Below are 20,218 nucleotides of genomic sequence, written 5' to 3'. Positions count from 1 at the left end.
GACTGATAAAGTACAAATGATGAAGACAAGGAAGAAACATCTGATAAAAAGAAATTAAGGGAAAATTTGACAATTTATTCCATTCCTACAAAATGTTTCAACTCTCTTTTGGAATATATTACTTTTTCACATAGGCATTGGCAGGTGCTATGATAGTTGAAATGGAACATCCCCTACTATTTTTTGAATGATGACAAAAGCCTTTTCATAATCATAAAATTCTATGCTAATAGTGGTCATCTCGACATTTCTTGGAACCGTGGAGGTTCTGGGGTAGAATAGGCCATAAAAGGCGACTGTGCTTGTCGTAAGAGACGACTAACAAGATCGGGTGGTCAGTCTCGCTGACTTGGTTGACACATGTCATCGGTTCCCAATTGCGCAGATCAATGCTTATGTTGTTGATCACTGGATTGTTTGGTCCAGGCTCAATTATTTACAGACCACTCTATATAGCTGGAATATTGTTTAGTGTGGCCTAAAACTAAACTCACTCACTCACTCAACATTTCTTGTTACATTAGTGATTCTGAATCATTATCAGTTTGTGATATGGGGTTGTGGGGTAGCCTATATGCCAAAATATTCACTCGTCAAGCCGAAGACGATTCACATGGGTACAGTGTGTGAAGTTTGTGTCTGATGTGCCAGGCCATGATATCGCTGAAATATTGCTAAAAGCTGTGTGAAGCTAAGTTCACTCACTCGGATTGTGATGATGCTAGGTATCTGCAAAACGGCCATCTTATCCTGCTTTAAAGGTGGCACACATTGTAAACTCATGACAAGCCAGGTATTCACCTGGAATTGTGAAAAACACAGGAACATTTGGTACAAGGGAAACGTTTGTCACTGATGCATCAGATTTGGAAGTGACACCATAAGGAATTTTTAACAGTTTACTAATGGCCTTTATTTTTGTTACTTTTATGACAAACCTTTCAGCAAGATTCCTATGACACTCTTTCAAAGCACTGCCTACATGAACCAAAAGAACACTGTACATGTTCTCTTACTGATTCTTTAATTTTCCTGTTTTATGTCAGCTTGGGGCCTTAGCAGCAGGAGACATTTATCATAATCTCAATTTCATGTACATAGGAAAACTATCATTTTCATTTGTGCAACTTTGACCTTTTCACTTTTTTGGTTAAGTCAATATGTATTGTGCCAGGATCTGTTGTTTCTTAGGAGCCTCTGTTAGAAACTGTCATTTAGTCAAACTAAAAATGCTTTATGGTTCAACTTCTTTATTATACAAGGTCACACCTGAAGAAGAGACTAGGATCTGTCTCGAAAGAAAGTTGAACCATAAAGCATTTTTAGTTTGATTCCTCCAACTTCTAAATGCCTTTGAAACAACTTGTCATTTAGTCTCTGAAGTAATGTAATCTTATTTAAAAAGACATATATACCTTAAAATGAATTTCAGCCAAAAGGAGCCCGAACAATTCTTAATGCCATGATCTGAAGCTATGTAGAATTACCTAATCAGTCTATACTTGAGTTGTACTTCAAATTTATTGTCAAGGATATGAAGGGCAGCCTCTGTTACAGCTTGTTGTTTGTCGTCATCTCACTTTGTAAAAGTAACCTTAGCTTACAGACCGCCTTCTTATAGCTGGAATATTGCTGAGTGCAGTGTAAAACTAAATTCACTCACTCACTCCCCTTTGTGACACTCACTGACTCACTCTCATACACACGCGAACACCTACTCACCTTATCTCCCAAACAAAAGTGGAATGGAAAAAGTCTCTGTCTATCATCTTCCATTTGGTGCTTGTACTCATTGTCAGCCTGTTGCACTGTCAGTTGTTATGAGCCAGCATATGGTGGCAATGCTGACATAATTCCTGAACATGTGTTGTGAGGAATGTAGTAGAAAAACTCACATGCTTGTCAGTGAGCATGAATGGTTATGCATTTGTAGTACTACGCTAGGAATGCATTCACATAGCCAGTTCAGACTGTAAAGGAAGAAGCAATAATGCAGATAAAATAATGCTTGTTCTCGAAAATATATTCTTAAATTCAAATTTGAATTTCAAAAGGAACCCCGGAGAGATGGGAGATTCAGAACCCCAAGAAATCTAGACTGGATATATTTATGGCTTGGCAGTATGGAAACTAATGAGGTTTGGGGCCAGTGAGACAGACTGTTATGCAGAGATTAAAAGGCTTCGAATTGTTTTTGAAAATCTACAGTCCTGACAAGTGATATTTGGGTGACATGTCTGATTGGCAAAAAATAAATTACTTTATGTCACTGATCATGATGCAGGATGTTTTAACTGCCATCTGTCTGTCAAGACTGACAGAGAAACTGACAGCATGAGAAGAAACAAGCAATTTCAAAAATGGACTCATGATTGATATCCAATTTCCTGAAAGGAATGAGTTGGCATTTTTTCAATAGCTAGAGATTTTCTTTACTATTTGAAAAGCCAGTGATTAACATCATGAGCACAGTTGTGATACGATCTTAAATAAAAAAAATGTCAGAAAGCCTGACCATCCAGGGACCAGAATCCCTGTGAATCAGTATGGGATAATATATAGGATGCAGTACATATAATTCATCCCTATCACAGATCTAACTATTTCCGACACATTTGTCAAGTGCTCACAAATCAGTGGTAGAGATATTGTATTGAGTAATATCATACTCCTTAAATAAAATTAAGCTACTTAAAAAGGAAGTATCAAGTGCTTTGTCCCTGTTAGGAGACAGGTTTAAACAATTGTGTGACATTGATATAGGTATAACCTCCAGATGATATAGTTCAGAATACTTTTAGGACATAATGGTGTTTTGAGTGGCATCATTACAGTAATTGGTACATCCTCTATCCGGTGTGAGCCATTCCTCAACAGCAAGTACGTAAGAGTTTTGTGGTTCAGAGTATCTCTTTGTTAAATTACTTTCCCTGGTAGTGTTCAAAGCAAGTTTCCCCTGTGTCACATTCCTTGTGTAGTTTATGAATTTGTTTTGTCATAATTTGCAATCTAATATTTAGGGGTGAAATAGAATATTGCAGTATTAGTAGAACACAGTATTTAGCTATCAGTTTGATTTTCCATAATTCAGTCCAAAAATCTGGTGCTTTTGTACAGTCATTTGTGTCTAGTCATAAAATTACAGATTCGTTCATTCAGAATAAAAAAAGATTATGGTTATTTTCTTCCATGTTATTAAACATTGAAAGGTTTGGCTCTGGTTGCCGATTTTCTGCATTATGATCGTATCTCATGTACCAAAACCAAACGGACCAAACCTTACCATTACCTCGTAACACAATGCATATCGTACTGTGGTAATAGCTTACAATTTCACCACAACTTGTATTACGCAAAATTGATCAATGTTATATATTATCCCATTTTTGTAATATCATGTGTTTAAAGAAACCTCGTGTACTTTAATATTCATGGTTCAAGTTAAAGCTTCATATTTAATGTTTAAATGTCATTTGTACTTTACTTCATAAATAAGATTGATAAGATAACATTTTTTCTTGCACAAGCATTCCCTGCAGAAACAGAAACTGTATAATGAATCAGTGTAGCAAAACATGAATAGTATGAATAGTAGTAGCTTAGGACAATCTACAGATTAGTTAGATTTGCTTATTGGGAGTTGATTATTTTCTTAGTTGGCTCTTTGAATTGCGGCTTGAACTGCATTTGTAATGTTATGTATGGGCCCATGGCCTTATATAATTTCAAATGAATAATTGATTGAATACATTTTACGTATCAGAAAAAGGGTGTTGTTATTTCATGCTGAGCAGTGCGTATATAGCTCAAAAATTGATAAGAAACACTAGTCTTGTTTTTTCATATGGCCATGACAGATCATGTAAAAATTGTGTTCTTTAACATGTATGATTTATATACGTGCAGATCTCAACAGCTGTCTGCTTACAAGGCTCCATGAACTCTCTGCTCTTCCAATGAGAAACTGTTAAAGATACCAAAGTACAATTTAAAGTCATCAGGATAGCACTCTTTCAAATCCAGTGCACCATCAGTTTGGAATGCTCTTCCAAATGAAGTCGCAATTCCCCTTCTCTAACTTCATTCAAGACTGGTTTAAAAACATTCTTATTTAAACAAACTTTCCTTTAATGTGTACTTTTCCATCCAATTTTTGTGAGAAAAATGCGCAAAGAGTCCTTTCAGAGGAAAGCGATATATAAATGCTATCCATTATTATTATCATTATCATTATTGATAATATTGTGTATAGGGTAATGTCTGAGTAACTCTCTATTCCTTCAAATGAATGGAGCCGAGGATATTACCCCACTTAAATTACATTCAAAGTATTGGGAATAATTCTGTTATTTATTCTATAAGAATAAATGTCAAAATGACAAAACAAAGTCTATATTGAAACTGGTACACATCACTCCATTCCTGAAAGGTAATGGAGCGAGCAGACAATGGAATGACATCACAAATGTAATTTGATATTAAGATAATACCCTGTTGTTCATTGTGAGAAAATTCACATATTTGTTATTAAAGACAAAAGCGTAAATACTTTTGTGCCTCTGTGGTAAATAATTCCAAATACATGTTTGCCAGGTTAGCATACATGACAGGTTATGATTTGGGACTATACCATTTTGAAATCAAGGTCAACCAGATGTCAGCCATCTTGTATTCTGCAAGGTATATTTAGCCTCAACTCTCTTGAGATGAAGGTACAGAGGATGTGAGGGTTTATAAACAAATAATAAACAGTTTGCACAGTTATAAAAGCAGGGTCAGCCCACGCCTGTACAAGATCATTCTTGTTCCCAGAACAATGCCCATCACTTAGTGTTTTACTCTTTTGGGCCTATCAATTTTACACTTGTAGCAAGTTCAATATGTTAGTGTGATAGACACATGTGATATAGATGCATTAGTGTGTAAGGTTTTATTATGCTTTCACCAATATTCCAACAAAAACACAATGGTACTCCAGAAATGGGCTTCAAACAATTGTCTTCAGTGTGATGAACAAATGGTAGACTTAACCTGTCCTTTATCCAGGATCAAACAGAATATTTTACAGGAGTATATCTGATTGTTGTCATTCACTTTCGTGAACATTAGTATGCCAGACTACCAGCCAATTACTTGACAGGGTTGGCCCATATACCTGAAGCCGTACAATTTGCTGTGCTGAGTTACGGACCTCAATGGCCTCATCACATCATGAGTTTGAATCCTGGTTTGCCTTAGTTATATATCTCAGCACCACTGTACTCTGGTTTCACCAAAGTGATCAACACATGAGGTCTGCATCACTTGGGTTTTCTGCCCACATGAAGCTGACAGTCCTAAGATATTACTGGATTATTGTCCAAAGCAGCGTTAGAATTCACTTACTTTCAGTTTCACTCACAAAACTTCAGCAAACATCTCATTTGCTTAGCTAATGTCAAAACATTGAAATTTCTGGAATGGTTCTAAACATAAACCAAGAGTGCCTTCACCTTTAAACCATTCATACTAATCAAGAGAGACATTTTCACAATCATGTAATGGAGCCACTTATGACTGCTGATACAAGATGGCAGCTGTCATTTCTTTTTGTGGTGTAGTGCACCAGTCTGAAGCAACCAGCTTTACCCAGTGGCAGATACTGATATTACTGTCAGTTGTATTGGGATCTGTCATAGATAGAAAGAATCACTAAACGGGTTGTAGTCTAAAGAAATCAAACACTTGAATTACGTGTGATTCATGATCTCTGGAGGTGTAGCAGACATCCTGATCTGAATGATTAACAGTTCCAGGCTGGATTCTGTAGCAGGTGATGATGGATGAACAGGATAATAGTCGCTGACAAATGTGGAAAGGAATGAGCATTGGTATGAAATACAACTGGAGTAATTGTACATGGATTGTACATCTGTCACAGCTGAGTGAAGCCAGGCTCATAGAAGAGGTAGTTATTCTCATCCAGACAGGGAGTCCTCTAACACCTTCAGCTGTAGCTGAACATTCCCCTGTCCCTGAATGAAGTTACATGTAACTTGTGACAGGTTAAATGAGAATAATCCTTTAAAGGAACCTTGAAGATTCTTGATATCCTTCACACGAGTTTTGGCGGGAGCAAAGAAAGGGAAGAAAATGAAATAAGAGTGATAATGGTTTTATGTTGCCTCTAGAACTATTGCACCAACATTACACAAATGTGCTTTACACATTGTACCCATCTGCGGAATCGATCCAGAATTGCTTCACTACTTCTGAAGTAGTGGTGATATATGATTATGTCCAACTGATTCTGATCTTCTCTCAAACATGTCAACATTGTTTGAATCCAAAATTTGTATTTTTTCAATCTTGGTCTGTTGCTATAATTGCTCAGTAATTCTACCAAAGTGGTAATTAGCTATCCTTGAGATTGCATTGAAATTTCCTCTTGGTTAATGTTTAATATTGTATTTAATTTATGTATATAGTTTGTGGAATATTGCAGAGGAATGTCATACAATAAATATGTTATCAATTGTTATACACTAGTGCTGTTATATTCACTCACACATTCAGTGAATTGAACTAGTTTCTTCATGAATTTAATTTAGTTTAGTTATTTGCAACTTCTTGAATCCATCTGGCATTTAACATTGTTACTCAGTATTTTTCATACATTGTCCAGTTTCAGAAAAGCATACATTTTAATAGGTATTAACAAAATATTCTCCAAATATCAATCTCAATGTTGACATACTCAGACCTATTGATACTTTTTGGCTTATGTGAATGTATGACCCCTTCCATCTCCAGATGACTTTTCAGTTATGAGGCCGCGTAAATAACTGAAACGCAGTTCATCCCAAATATATTTTTCACATTAATTACTGTTGTGCTGTACGTTTACAAACCACTTGTTTACTTGACATGGGATACCTCCATTTCATCAATGACCTTTGAGTATTAGTATTTCGTTTCTGTCTTCGTACTTCGTTTACATTCAGTCATGATACTGCACAGCCTGTTTTCATTTCCACATGTATGAAATGCATTATGAGAAATCTTTCTGGTGTGGTTGGACTGGATTTTCTGGCGGCAATGCTACAACACCTGCAGCCGTGGAGGAAATTGTCTCATCCTGGTGTCCCGATGCTGTTAGTGACCTTCACCTCATCTTGACACCTTTCTAGTTTTACGTCCTGCTTTTGCATGCGGAAGTTGGGTCTATTTGTGCAATGGATTGGGTGAATGCCTTTGTCGAAACATAACAAATAACTCGGTTAATGAATTGTTTATTTACCAGCTTAAGGAAGCTAACAGTTTAGTTGCTTTCAGCTTTTTAAGCAATTGGATTCAAGATGGTTGCTTGTCTTCATTTCATGCCATAGCCACACCTGTTGTATATACATGAGGACTTTTGCTACTAAGGTATAAAACAGAACATATTTACTCAGTCAGATGTTGAAATGTGAGGGTTGCTCACTAATTTTTCTCATAGTGTTTTGAGCATGAGTGGTTGTGGGACCTAGCTACATGTATGTAATTTGTTTTGAAACCATTTCGCATGTTGCTCTGACCATCCCCACAGCCTAGCATAGCCATCTACTTTCACTTCGTTTCTCCTTTTCATTGATATTGCATATGATATATGTCAGTTACATTGAACATACAATTTAGGTGGTGTCATTCACATAGTACATGCTTCTACATAAAACCCATCATGACCCCTCCAGCCATAAATTATGAACTAAGCAGAGATTCAGATGGAGTTAAGGTTGACAATGTTGCTGTAGAATAGTTGATGATGTAGAAGTTGTTAATGTTGATGTAGAGGTACAAGTAAGTAAAGTGACAGTGTCAGAGTAGCCTCGGAGTCTGTAGTAAAACAAAATGGACACAGTGAGTTTAGTAACCTTCACAAGTCAGACAGGCCACTCCATCTCTGCCATGGGAGTGTGATATAGTGGTCTGACTATTCACGAAAGTTGGACCTGTTTTGCAAACCGATAAGACAGTGTTTTCATTTTCGAGACAAGAGACCACTCAGAACAATAAGTACTGCACAGAATTGGAAAACGTTGTGATGCATGGCAGACTAACTACTGTCATATGAAAGAATTGTAAACAGTCTCAATTTATATACTGTAGCCATCAGCTGCACCAAATTATGGAACTACTAGCGAAAAGATATGCATTGGTCCAAACAGTTTTGACCATCAGTAGAAGCAAGAGTTATCAGCCCTTGTGTGTGTATGTGTGTGAACATGGCTGGCTTGTTAGTTCTTGTTTAACATCTTGATGTGTCTGGTTGGGACAACTTGTACTGTGAGATAATGTTTGATACGTAGCAGAATTCCCACAAGCTATAGCTTCCATTTGCCCAAGCATGTTGCTTATAGATTGGGGATTGCAGCTGCATCAAATCTCAGTTGAGAACACTTCAGCAGATCACTGCATGGGTAGAAAAAGGAACTCTGGAAAGCAAACAGTCACATTTGATGAATGTTGAAAACAAAATACTTTCAAAGGTTTCTTACATCCTTAAATATAGTTGATAAAGAGGACTTACCTGCTTATATCTGCCAGCTATTTGGCTTAGTGTTGGTATTTTCCAATTTCTAGTTTTTCAAAATGTCAGTGTCAGATCTTTAAACTTCAAACTGATATAAAATATTACCTACTGTGATAAATAAATAGGGAAGGGATTGTCATCATTGAAGTATGTATAGCAGTACAATAAAAAATGCATCAACTTTATGATTGTGGAGCATTGCCCAGGGACTATTGATGACTGACACAAAATGTCTTCAGCAACTGTCACCTCTTTATACAAAAACATTTCTTCTTACATTTTTTTATGGTATGATATAGTCAACGCCTCATCTGTAATCATTTTGTTTTCAGAGCATAACTCAGAAACCGTTCAATATTTTTAGACCAAACTTGATAGATATAATAATCTGCACATATGGTTGTGCCTTTTGCTATCTACAGATTTTTGGCATTTTTAGTTTTTTTGTTTTTCCATGGAACATTTTGGTGTTAGTCTAATGGTAAGATGGGCTTCATTTCCGGAGCAGAACTCAAAAACTGTTCAAATTTTTCTGCAGAACTTGGTAGATATATCAATCAGAACCTCAAGTGGTGCCTTTTGCTATTTTTACAGGTTTTTGTGATTTATCATTTTCTGGGTTTCCATGGAAACAATTCGGACTGCACCTCAAAATGGAGGATCTTGAAGTGGTGCCTCTCTGTTTACAGATATATGGCATTTATATTTTTCTTGATTTCCTTTGAAACAATTCAAACTTAGTCTAAAAAACGTCAGGTAACTATCAGGTGATTTGTCCTTTCAAATATGTGATGGTTGGGGGGATATGTCATCTTTTGATGACTCTCGTTGTCCTGGAAGATGCTAGACAGTCACAGAGACGTGACGATTTTCTTCGTGCAAGTTAACATGTAGATTAACAGCTAATCTCTGAATTGAACATATCTTACACAAAAATAGAATGTAATGAAACAGCCCTGAGACTTTCTTCATTTTCAGAAACTTTAACTATGGAAATCTAGACTCGCCACTTAATCTAGACTTGTCACATATTCTAGGATTGCATGGACTGTCTTGGATATATTTGTTCCATATATGTGTGTATGACAGAGTAATTAACATGTTGAAAGATTATTTCTGAGCTCTTCGTCAACACATTGATATGAGGGACATTTTTCTTCCAGTGTGCAGAAAAGTTTCCATATATGTCAATAAACTTTCCTTGAAAATGTATTATGACCCTAACAAAAAATGTGTTTGTAACTGTATGAATTTTTTTTTCTTGTGATATACTTTAAGAATGTCTACATATTAAGACATATCAAATTATTACATAAGTGGAGGATGTTTGTGAAGCTATGACAAGGCAACAGAATATGCAGAACACTGGAGAAGAAAGTTCTTAACACTGAAATGAAGCTCTATTATGTAGCTGTAATTTTCTATACAAATTTCCACCGTTTTTTTTTTCTTGAATGAGCAATGTCAATTACTATATATCACGTCAACTGCCAGCTTGTGGTGAGGTTTGGTCTGGGGCTGGGGCTGAGTTATATCAGGTGTGAAATCTATGGGACATGTTTTCTATTCATGATTCACCATTGAAACATGTGCACATTTACTGGGCTCAACCCAACACGTTCAATGGCTTACTTATTCAGCTTTCTGATGTAGTATGGAAAATTCCTGCACATAATGTACTGATGTTATCATTGTGTGTGCTTGATTGTATGTGTTGACATTTGTTGAGGTGAAATATTTTGTGAAAATTTGATTGACAAACATGTACCAAAAGTATGGCTGTATTTCCACTAGTCAACAGATAGCAGCAGGTACAGTAACTCCTGTTTGTCACCTGTATTGAAGGTATCAAGTCTTCTTTTGGATGGGGCAGTGGCTGCAATGTTCGCTCGCCACGCCGAAGACTTGGGTTCAATTCCCCACATGGCTACAATGTCCAAAGTCCATTTTTGGTGTAGCTAGTTGCACTATTGAAGGAATGTTGCTGAACGTGGTATGAAACTAAACTCACTCACTCAACTATACTGTATTTCTTTTAACAGACTACCCAGATAAATTTATATGGAACATTAATGACAGGGTGTATCAGACAACCTCTCTTTTGACTCTTCAAAATGTTGAAGCGTCTAATTATTCTTTTATACCCCCAGCATGTAATGCGGGGGGATATAGTTGACGCCTCGTCCGTCAATCCGTCTGTCCATCATCATTTTGTTTCTAGAGCGTAAATCAGAAACCATTCAATATTTTTAGACCAAACTTGATAGATACAATAATCTCAACTTATAGTTGTGCCTTTACCTATTTACACACTTTTGGCATTTTTATTTTTTTTTGTTTTTGCATGGAACATTTGAGTGTTAATCTAATGTCCAATATTTTTCTGCAAAACTTGGTAGATACGTGTGACAGTCCCCAAAGTGGTTCCTTTTGGTATTTACAGGTTTTTGTGATTTATTATTTTCTCAGTTTCCATGGAAATGTCTTGGACTTAGTCTCAAAATGGAGGGATGGGCTTCGTTTCTAGAGCAGAACTCAAAAAAACGTTCAATATTTTTCAGCAAAACTTGGTAGATATGTGTGGCAGTCCCCAAAGTGGTTCCTTTTGGTATTTACAGGTTTTTGTGATTTATTATTTTCTGGGTTTCCATGGAAATGTTACGAACTTAGTCTCAAAATGGAGGGATGGGCTTCGTTTCCAGAGCAGAACTCAAAAACCTTTCAATATTTTTCTGGGGGGGGATATGTCATCTTCTGATGACTCTTGTTTTTCTTATGGGGACAATTCATTCATTGTCATGCAGGATTTAGCATCCATTTGAGATATTTCACTTTGTCGTTTGACTGTGTTCATGCACAAAAGATATGTTTAAATGGTGTGTGGTTCAGTTAGATGACTTGCTTGGCTGCCATTGTACCCTCATGACCCAGACATTGCCAGTATTATAAATCAGTGGTTTGTCTAGTCCAGAGGTCATGATTTATATAATGTCAGGATAATGATAGCTAGTATTGTCCAGGGTGCCATTTATCTAAGCGTTGAAGTAAACCTAACACCAATACCTAAACATAGACTTAAAGCAAGGGTGTCTTGTTCAATGGCACCTTGATATCTGTTTGAGGAAATACAGTATTCCGTGATTCCCACAGAAATATAAACTACAGATAAGGGGGCATTCCATGCACCTGCATCTTATCTGGGCTTTTCTTATCAAAACTGAAAATACCACTTTGCAGTTTATGACAAAAGGAAAGAATTTTGTGCAGTAAGGCCTGGGGGTCTCAGTTAATGTACATCCAGTCCCTGTTCTGTTGAACTTTGTGTTGAATTTACTATTGTGTTAAAATAAAAACTTGATCCCTGTGTATCCTGTATTTAGTGACAATTTGAGGTTATGTCGAACCTTGATTAACTTGAAGACTTGAGGTGAGTTGACTGTAGTTTGGTGTGCAGCAGCTAGCAAGGATACATTGATTACGGGTTTCAAATGCAAGATGATTTCTGAATATTTCCTTGGGCATAACCATAGCCATGCTCACTGGTTTCACTGATGAATAAATATAACCCCATTTAAGTTAAAAAGGAGTCCCAGTCAGACGGGAAATTCCCTGAACCTGAGGAAATCTAGACTTGCTTCATTAAGGCTTTAGCATTGCAGGGAGGGCCAGGCAGTAAGGACAATATAGTCAGTCTCACAGTCCATGAAGCATGGTATTTTTACCTAATGCCAAGCCTTCTCTGCAGTGCTAAAGCCTTAAATGAAGCAGTTGTAGATTTCCTCAGGATCAGTATCTCTGCTCTACCCATTTTTTCAATTAAAGTGGATTTGTTTGTTACTATCAACGTCATATGTATTCTAAGACTAAGCCTTAGTCTTGGGACAATAATGTTCAGGGACTGTGAGATAGACTAGTTTCACTATTGCATACTGAGAAAAGATCCAGATTGAGAACGAACAGGATCAGGCTTGCTCACTTCATTGTCACTGTAACTGTAAGCCAAGTGCTTATATTGTCAGTCACTGGATTGACTTGTCCATATGGGTTATTCCCAGACTGCCATCATTTAGCTGGAGTACTTTGTGGCATTAAACAACACACAAACAAACAAATCACTGCAGCGTTAAAACACAAGGCACTCCGGCTGTCAAGAACAACATGAAATGTATTACTTTTGCATTTACTGGTTGTAGAAATCATCTTCCATAAGTATCCTTCCTCTGCTGCAAGTGTATGTATAATCTCCGAAATTCCATACTGCTTAGAAACAGTAAGCCTGTGTTGATGTTCCTGACATGGCAGATGGTGAAAACGTTAAATTTGAAGGTGTGCATATGTTGGCGCGTTATGTGATGTGTTTTGTGCATGTTACCAAGTAGCAGATATGTTTTCCCATTTCTTCTTTATGCTTAGATGGTATCTATTCAGTAGTGCTGCATATCGTAAACAAGGCAGATCTGAAATGGTTGTCTTCTTCCTTGGAGGTGATGACACTTGCATGGTTTTTTAACTGTTCGTCATCTTTGATTATTTACCTAATTCATGAAGCATATTATTTTGTATTGGACAGCTGAAGTGGAACTTACAGGTTGTAATGTATGCCATTAAAGAAAAGTAGGGGATATTCCATTTTGTGAGCATACCCTTATACTAATGCATAAAAAAATATATATATCCACGCAAATGAAACATTTTCCCTTAATTTCTCTTCATCATCTGTTTCCTCCAGACTTCATCATTGTCATTTTACCGATCTTCTAAATCCAACATCCCATACTTTTATACTCCCATATCCCATACTATACGTCAGATGAAGGCAGTACAAGAGCAGGGGACAAGAGGTAGACATGCTGCAGTTGTCGATGGCAGCCTCGTTTGGTGGAAGTTATTAGGGAAGGAGGATGTCTTATCAGGTTTTCCTGTGTGGTCTGAGGTGGAGTTAGATTATCTAGTGTTCCTCTGACAGTATGTGGGGAAAGTGTGTGATGGTGTGAGGTAATACATTGGGGTACATCCAGTGTATGTTTATTTTGGCATCAAGATATGGATAGTGTTTAAGGAGCTTACAGTGGGTATGTTTGGTGTGTGTAGGTTATAGGGGAAGAGATTGAGAATTTGCCTTGAAATTATATTGATATGTGATTTAAAAACTGTGTTGGTAAAAGCTGGAATGTCTTCATTGTAGCAAGGAAACTACAAATCATAAGATGTTTGTCTTAAGAGGCAACTAAAAGGGTTGGGTTGTCAGGCTTTCTGACTCAGTTGAGACGTGTTACCATATCCCAACTGTGTAGATCAATGCTCATGCTGTTTATCACTGGATTGTCTGGTCCAGACTCTTTTAATAGACAGATGCCACAGAGCCAGAACATTGCTGAATGCAGGGTTGAACACCAAGCCAAAGCATATCATTGGATCATGGGTTTGTAGGTGTTTGAGTTTATATCATGGTAAAGGGGAAGGGGAGTAGTTTTGGATAGTTTTGCCTCCAGGATCTAGAAAAGTGTTTTTCATCTGCAAGATGTGAAGAAAACTCCCTGCATTCTCTGCAGGCGGTCGTGGGTTACAAGATGCTGGCAAATGAATGGCGCAGTGGAATTTTGTCTTATGTGTAGGCGTACAACATACCTGACTATTTCTCCCAATTTAGTATAAACAGAAGTGCTAGTCATAGATGAGAAATAGCTAAATATTTACATCATTACTTACTTGAATGATAATAAATTGTCCATGACGTCATGCAGAAGTAGGAACATGGTGTGGATGCGATAGCAATATCAATCTGGTTTATTAATGTTATTCCTCCTCCTCCATGCACTCATGTAATATAACCATGAATCGGTATGACAGAAATAGATCAGTTATATTTTCTTGGTTATCACAATCCCAGTTCCTGTGAAGTGCACTTACTGTATGTTTAGAATGTATCTGTGGTTCAACTTCAGGCTGTGATGCTTTGCATGAAACAGTTGTACCTTGTTCCACAGAGCTGACTATGTAGTCTGAGGATGGAATAGGAGTGTTAGGATACTGATAACAAAATTAAAACTTGGTTAAGAACCAAAAGGAAGGTTATCAGGACCTTTGCCAGATTTAAGCTCATGCCTGCATTAAAAACCACAAATGACAAACTTGATACAAGATGGAAGAGGGGTTGAGATTTGAAATGTAATGTATATCTATTTGGCTTGGAGTGGGGGTGGTGTAGATGACAAGCAGTGTGAGAAAGTGCTATGGCTGTGATGTGCTGCCCCACCTGCAGTATCCTTACACCCTCTCCCATGTGGTATGAATCTATGTATACACCCTCACACTGAGGCTCACGATGGGGGAACCTTCGCCATGTTTTGGATGCAAACCATGGGATTAGGATTCTTGTAAAAGCTTTGAGAAGTCTGGGTTTCTTTGTACTTTATACAGGTCACATGTCTGTTGGTGATCTGTAATGAACATAGAAAGATTATAACAAATATTGAATTAAGTTTCACAAAGGTAATGTACCACAAATATTCTGTGAACTTTGGATTTACTTCATCAGTATTGCATTGTTTTAGACTCAGGAAGTTAACAAATTTACAACTTGTACTTATAATCAGTCACTATTTAATATTTCAGTTATGTTGTCACTGTATTTTGGTCACAAGCAAATTGCATATTAGGTTATGTCTGTGAGTGAGTGTGATCTTATAGTATCCTGACAATATCACAATGACAAGACCATCCAAAACATAGTCTTCAATCTACCCATGTAGGAATCGAAGCCACATCCCAAATTTCACCAGTGAATGAACCTCTCAACAGTCGTAAAGTCCAGTAGGAACAGGATGTTATATTTAATTTAGAAAGGTACAAGGTAGCGAATGAAGTGTTTGCCTTTATATGGTCTCAACTCAGGAACAGCTTCTTGCCTTCCTTCAGTTCATTAATTTGTAGAACAGTGTGGTACTGCAGTGGTTGAAGTTTATCAGTGAAACCTTTTCCCATTCATAAAATCAACATATCTGAACAATTTTCTCAAGCCAGTGTTTTGCGTATCAATGATCGTCATTGAAATTGCTTTGGGAAACCTCCTGTCACAGGCTTGAAGCTGTTCTTCGTGTTCCCTGCATCATCTCTGCAGTGCTGCAAGAATAGTCTGATTTGGAACTCTGCTGATTTTTTTACATTACTCTTCAAATGTTTTCTTCATTTTCTCTGATAAACACTTCTGTAATATGAGCTATGGTGTTGATGTGAATACCTTCCTGATGAGTACTTCTTTGAGTGGCATTTTAGATGTTGTACCGGATGATTTAACACATCTGTATGATCCAGCCTCACACTGCATACATCCATTAACACCTATGTAATCTGGCACTCTTCATACACTGTAATTGATTAACATTGATAACAACACCCACTCATTAAGACCCACATGCCATCTCTTCTGTCAGCATATCAACATTGAGAGTGTTTACATCCTTACCCACCCCCAGAGACCCCCACCCTCCCTGGCAAGACTCTCAGATGACAGTTTATGCAGTGTTTTGACCAACACAGCTTTGTCTTTCACAGGTGTTTCAGGGACCTATGAATTGTGGGTAATAACCTGGACATAGATCGGCCAAGAGGTTCGCAGTTGAGTCTGTGTTGGACAGGATAGCTGTGCACTGAAGGTAGGCAGCTTGTTGATTTTGCATCAGCCGGACAGTGACGTGTTGATGTGTCTATTAAATGGAAATCTCATCTATTTCAACCACAGCTCATCTTGTAAGCATTCATTCTCATCTTGTGCATGATTCACAGTAGTCAACAATACCATGGCAAGAATGTTAAAATTGAAACAGTTTTTTTGTGTTTGTGAGTCTAATTCAAATCAACGAGAACAGGAAAAGAAAAGGCCAGGAATTGTCTAAAAAAAACCAAGATATTTCTCAGAGTGAAAGACAACATAATCCCTCGAAGAGGAATTACATGTCATGTGACGTATGGGTGGATTGTTTAGTTTCTGTTGTCTCCCATCAACATTCCAATGTCATATTCTTTTTCTTTGGTTGGGAAGATTCTACAATTATATAGAGACATATTTGCCACAGTGAAATATGGCAAACACTGAGAGGTTATTGTTTGTAAAGATAAAATTGTCATAATTTTTTAAAGAGAAAGTTAGAATATGCTGAACATAATTTTTAAACTTTAATTTTGATAGACCCAATTTAATGTTAGTACTATTTTGATTCATGTAAAGGTCCTATTTATTCATTTTTTACACTCTCCCAGAGAACTGTTACGGGGTAGTATAACATTACCAGAGTAGAACACATCAGCAGAACCATCTTGAATATATAACCTTTGTGTGTAAAAAAAGCGAAAAACATTGTCAATACATGAATGCATCACTGAAAGCCAACAAATAACAAAAAAATCGAAATTAAATAAAAATGCAAGTAGCGATTGTATTTGAAAATTAAGACTATGTTCAAAAATCAGTCAGTATAAAGGTATCACTCTTGCAGTATGAGATGGTGACGTACAAATTCATTGGTAATATATAACAAGAGCAGAGATTATTGCAGCGAAGACAATGATGTTTAAATTCACCACAGAGTAACAGTATGCCTATTTCCAACTAGAACCAGGCAGGTATATGATCGTCGCATGCAATACAGGTTCGCTGGTGACTTCAGATATGATGTGAGATGAGAAACAAGAATACCTGTATCTACCAAAGAAAAGATGCTAGAAAATACTCTTCAATGCAGATATTCTGTAATAAATTCATTGTAGAACTTTCCTGATCTTGCCAGGGGTTCAATTTGTTTTTTTAAAAGCCACTTTCCGCAGGGCAAGTGATTTAGGAAAGTAACTTGTCCTGAATTTATGACATAATCATGATGATGTAATTATGGAAGAATAAATCAACATGGTATTTGATGTTAATGTTTACAGGACTATTTATTGAGAAGTGATAAATAGCAAAGAATGATAACTTTAATTTATTATCATCGTGAAATTTAACAGCTGCATTTTGAGCAGATATGATGTGAAATCCAAGTTTATCTGCAGTTTGAAACCATAAGCAGAAATTATCAATTAGCCCACAGACATTTAAGATACCATAATTTGATTGCCCAAAATGAAAAGTGACTTGTCCCGGGCATCAGGCAATGGGATGTTTTAATCCCTGCATGTAGTCTAAATCTAGTACAAGACTAAATGTAGTACACCCTTACAGATTCAGGTACAGTAAATAACAGTTGAAACATTATTTCACAGTGGCTTCATAATAATTTAAATATGTTGTGTAGGTTTTCTCATCTGTCTACCTACCATATAACTGGAATATTGCTGACTGCATCATAAACAACAACCAATCATCTATCTTGTCACGTGAAGTCATCCTCTGATACTGTATTTGTAATAAATCACCATCCAAACGTCCATTTTCATGCTGTTTTCATTTTGCAATTTTCAGCAAAATTCTTACCAATTTTCGATCAGGTTATAGGTAATTGGCCGTAAAATCAGCGCTGTATTTCACTCAAATGGAGACGATCCATTATATATCTGTCAATATTTTCACTCAACTTCATGCTAGGCTTCATTCGGGGGAATCTCATAGATCAGTTACTGGTTTCATGCCAAAATCCAATTCTTTTATTTCAACTTTAAATGATAGTATCTCACACTTGAAATAGTGTTTGGATGAACAGTAAGGCTTATCTCTCATCATGGTCATTGAGTAGGATATTGGTCTGTACTGAACCAGGGACAAATTGAACCCCCCAAAAATGTTATTCAGGCATCTTGGAGAGGATACCAATTTAAAGTGTAAATCTCTTTGTACGATTGAGAGAATTTCAGAGAAGTAGGACCATGTGTGTTGGTGAACTTGATCATGTAGAAAGGTTATCAGAGGAGGAATATGGAAGGCACTCCAAAATTGTGAAGTGCTGCAGACAAGTTGTCCATTTAGATCTCACCATTGCTTGATGAGAAACTTTAAAGACAGTTGAAGCCTTTCTACGACTGTTCTACTGTGATGAATATATGAATGATGAGTTTAAAAGTTTGTTTATACATGAGGAAGGTTAAAAGAGAATTTTAGAATTCTAATCCTTACGATTTCTAAAAGGAAATTTTGCATACGTGGGGGAAAAACGTGAATGGTTTGATTACCATTGCTTCAGAGGTTTCTTGAGAAGTGCCTGTGAAGAATAAATGATAAGATAACTCGCTGTTTGTGGAAACATCTCACACTCTGATCAAGTAACTTTTTCTAATTTCATTTCCAGAATGTTTGTGTTGTGTCAGCATCCCTGCTAAATTTGTCAGGATTAACAGGTCTATTGATACAGTGTGAGGCAGTGATTGGACATTTATTGTGGTCAGTATAGACAGCACAACTGCTAATTAGGGATAGAGTCCAACTCAAAGGACTATGAGTCAGACGCAGGCGTTTTCTTTGCCGAGCCAAAGAGGAGTTAAAATGGCAAATTTTACAGTTAGCTCTCACTGATATCTCAAAGTTTCCAGCTTTACAAATTGTGTTTGTCTTCACCTGTAAGGACACTAATGGGGCCTAGTAGGTAAAGCGTTCACCTGTTGTGCATGGTGTGTGAATTTTTGGACCCATGAATGTCCCAGGGTAGAATAGGCCTCAGCAACCCATGCTTGCCATACAAGGTGACTGCTTGTCGTGAGAGGCAACGAACGGGATCGGGTGGTCAGGCTTGCTGACTTTGTTGCCACATGTCATCGGTTCCCAATTGCGCAGATCGATGCTCATGTTGTTGATTACTGGATTGTCTGGTCCAGCCTCGATTATTTTCAGAGCGCCGCCATACAGCTGGAATATTGCTGAGTGCGGCGTAAAACTAAACACACTCACTCATTCACTGTAATTTTTGTGCCCTCCACCATGATATTGTTGTGATATTGTTTGTGTGGTCTAGGCTTGATTATTTACAGACCACCGCCATATAGCTGCTTAGTGGGGCATAAAACTAAATACTCATTCACTTGAAGTGGCATAAAACTATACTCACTCTAATACCAGAATCTTTGCACTTTTATGTGATAGATTTCATTCACAATGAACATATTGTTTTTTCATTAATCAAAATTAGTGACAATACCATTGTGTGACTGGATTTTATGGGCAGGTTGAGTAGAGGCCACTTCATTTCAGTGCACTTTTACATTATTGACTGACAAACACTTAAGGTAATATTTATGCAAGATGTTTTGGTCATGAAAAGTTTATTTATATCATGAAACACTTGCATGCAGTTTGTATGACCTACAAAGTATTACTTGTTCTCCATGTATTTTGTTTTAATTAATAATATTTATTACTTTCAATGATATCTTCTCCAGACACAGAATAGTATCTAATGAACTGAGTATCTCTGTGTGCATTAATTTTATAAGGCACCAAATAATATCTACTTTACTACTTCTTATGTGTTTTTTTTTAAATATTTCTATGTTTATAACAAGAAACACTAAGATCTGAAGTTCCTTAATATGGAGGTATTGAAAACATCATTGTATTTGGTGCAAGTAACATGTACCGGTATACTACAGTCCCAATATGATAACTTCTATATACAATTTGTTGTGTGCAAACCATCTTGGTTGTCATAATATGTTAGTACTTCATGTGCTATGGTGATAACTGTTATA

The 20,218-nt window shown here is 36.9% G+C and overlaps 1 protein-coding gene across 2 annotated transcripts in view; it reads left to right on the top strand.

The window, feature by feature from the left end:
* The window catches only part of LOC137295465 (signal-induced proliferation-associated 1-like protein 2), a 105,682-nt gene that overhangs the window by 39,479 nt on the left and 45,985 nt on the right, over positions 1–20,218 (top strand). For both annotated transcript variants that reach the window (XM_067826849.1, XM_067826848.1), the window contains exon 3: positions 16,106–16,206. The gene's annotated coding sequence lies outside the window, so the exon portion shown is untranslated. The remainder of the gene's footprint in view (positions 1–16,105; positions 16,207–20,218) is intronic.

Source organism: Haliotis asinina, chromosome 8, assembly GCF_037392515.1.
Source record: "Haliotis asinina isolate JCU_RB_2024 chromosome 8, JCU_Hal_asi_v2, whole genome shotgun sequence".
NCBI lineage: Eukaryota > Metazoa > Mollusca > Gastropoda > Lepetellida > Haliotidae > Haliotis > Haliotis asinina.
The sequence above is the reverse complement of the archived record's forward strand: the minus strand, read 5'-3'. Positions and strand labels throughout refer to the sequence as shown.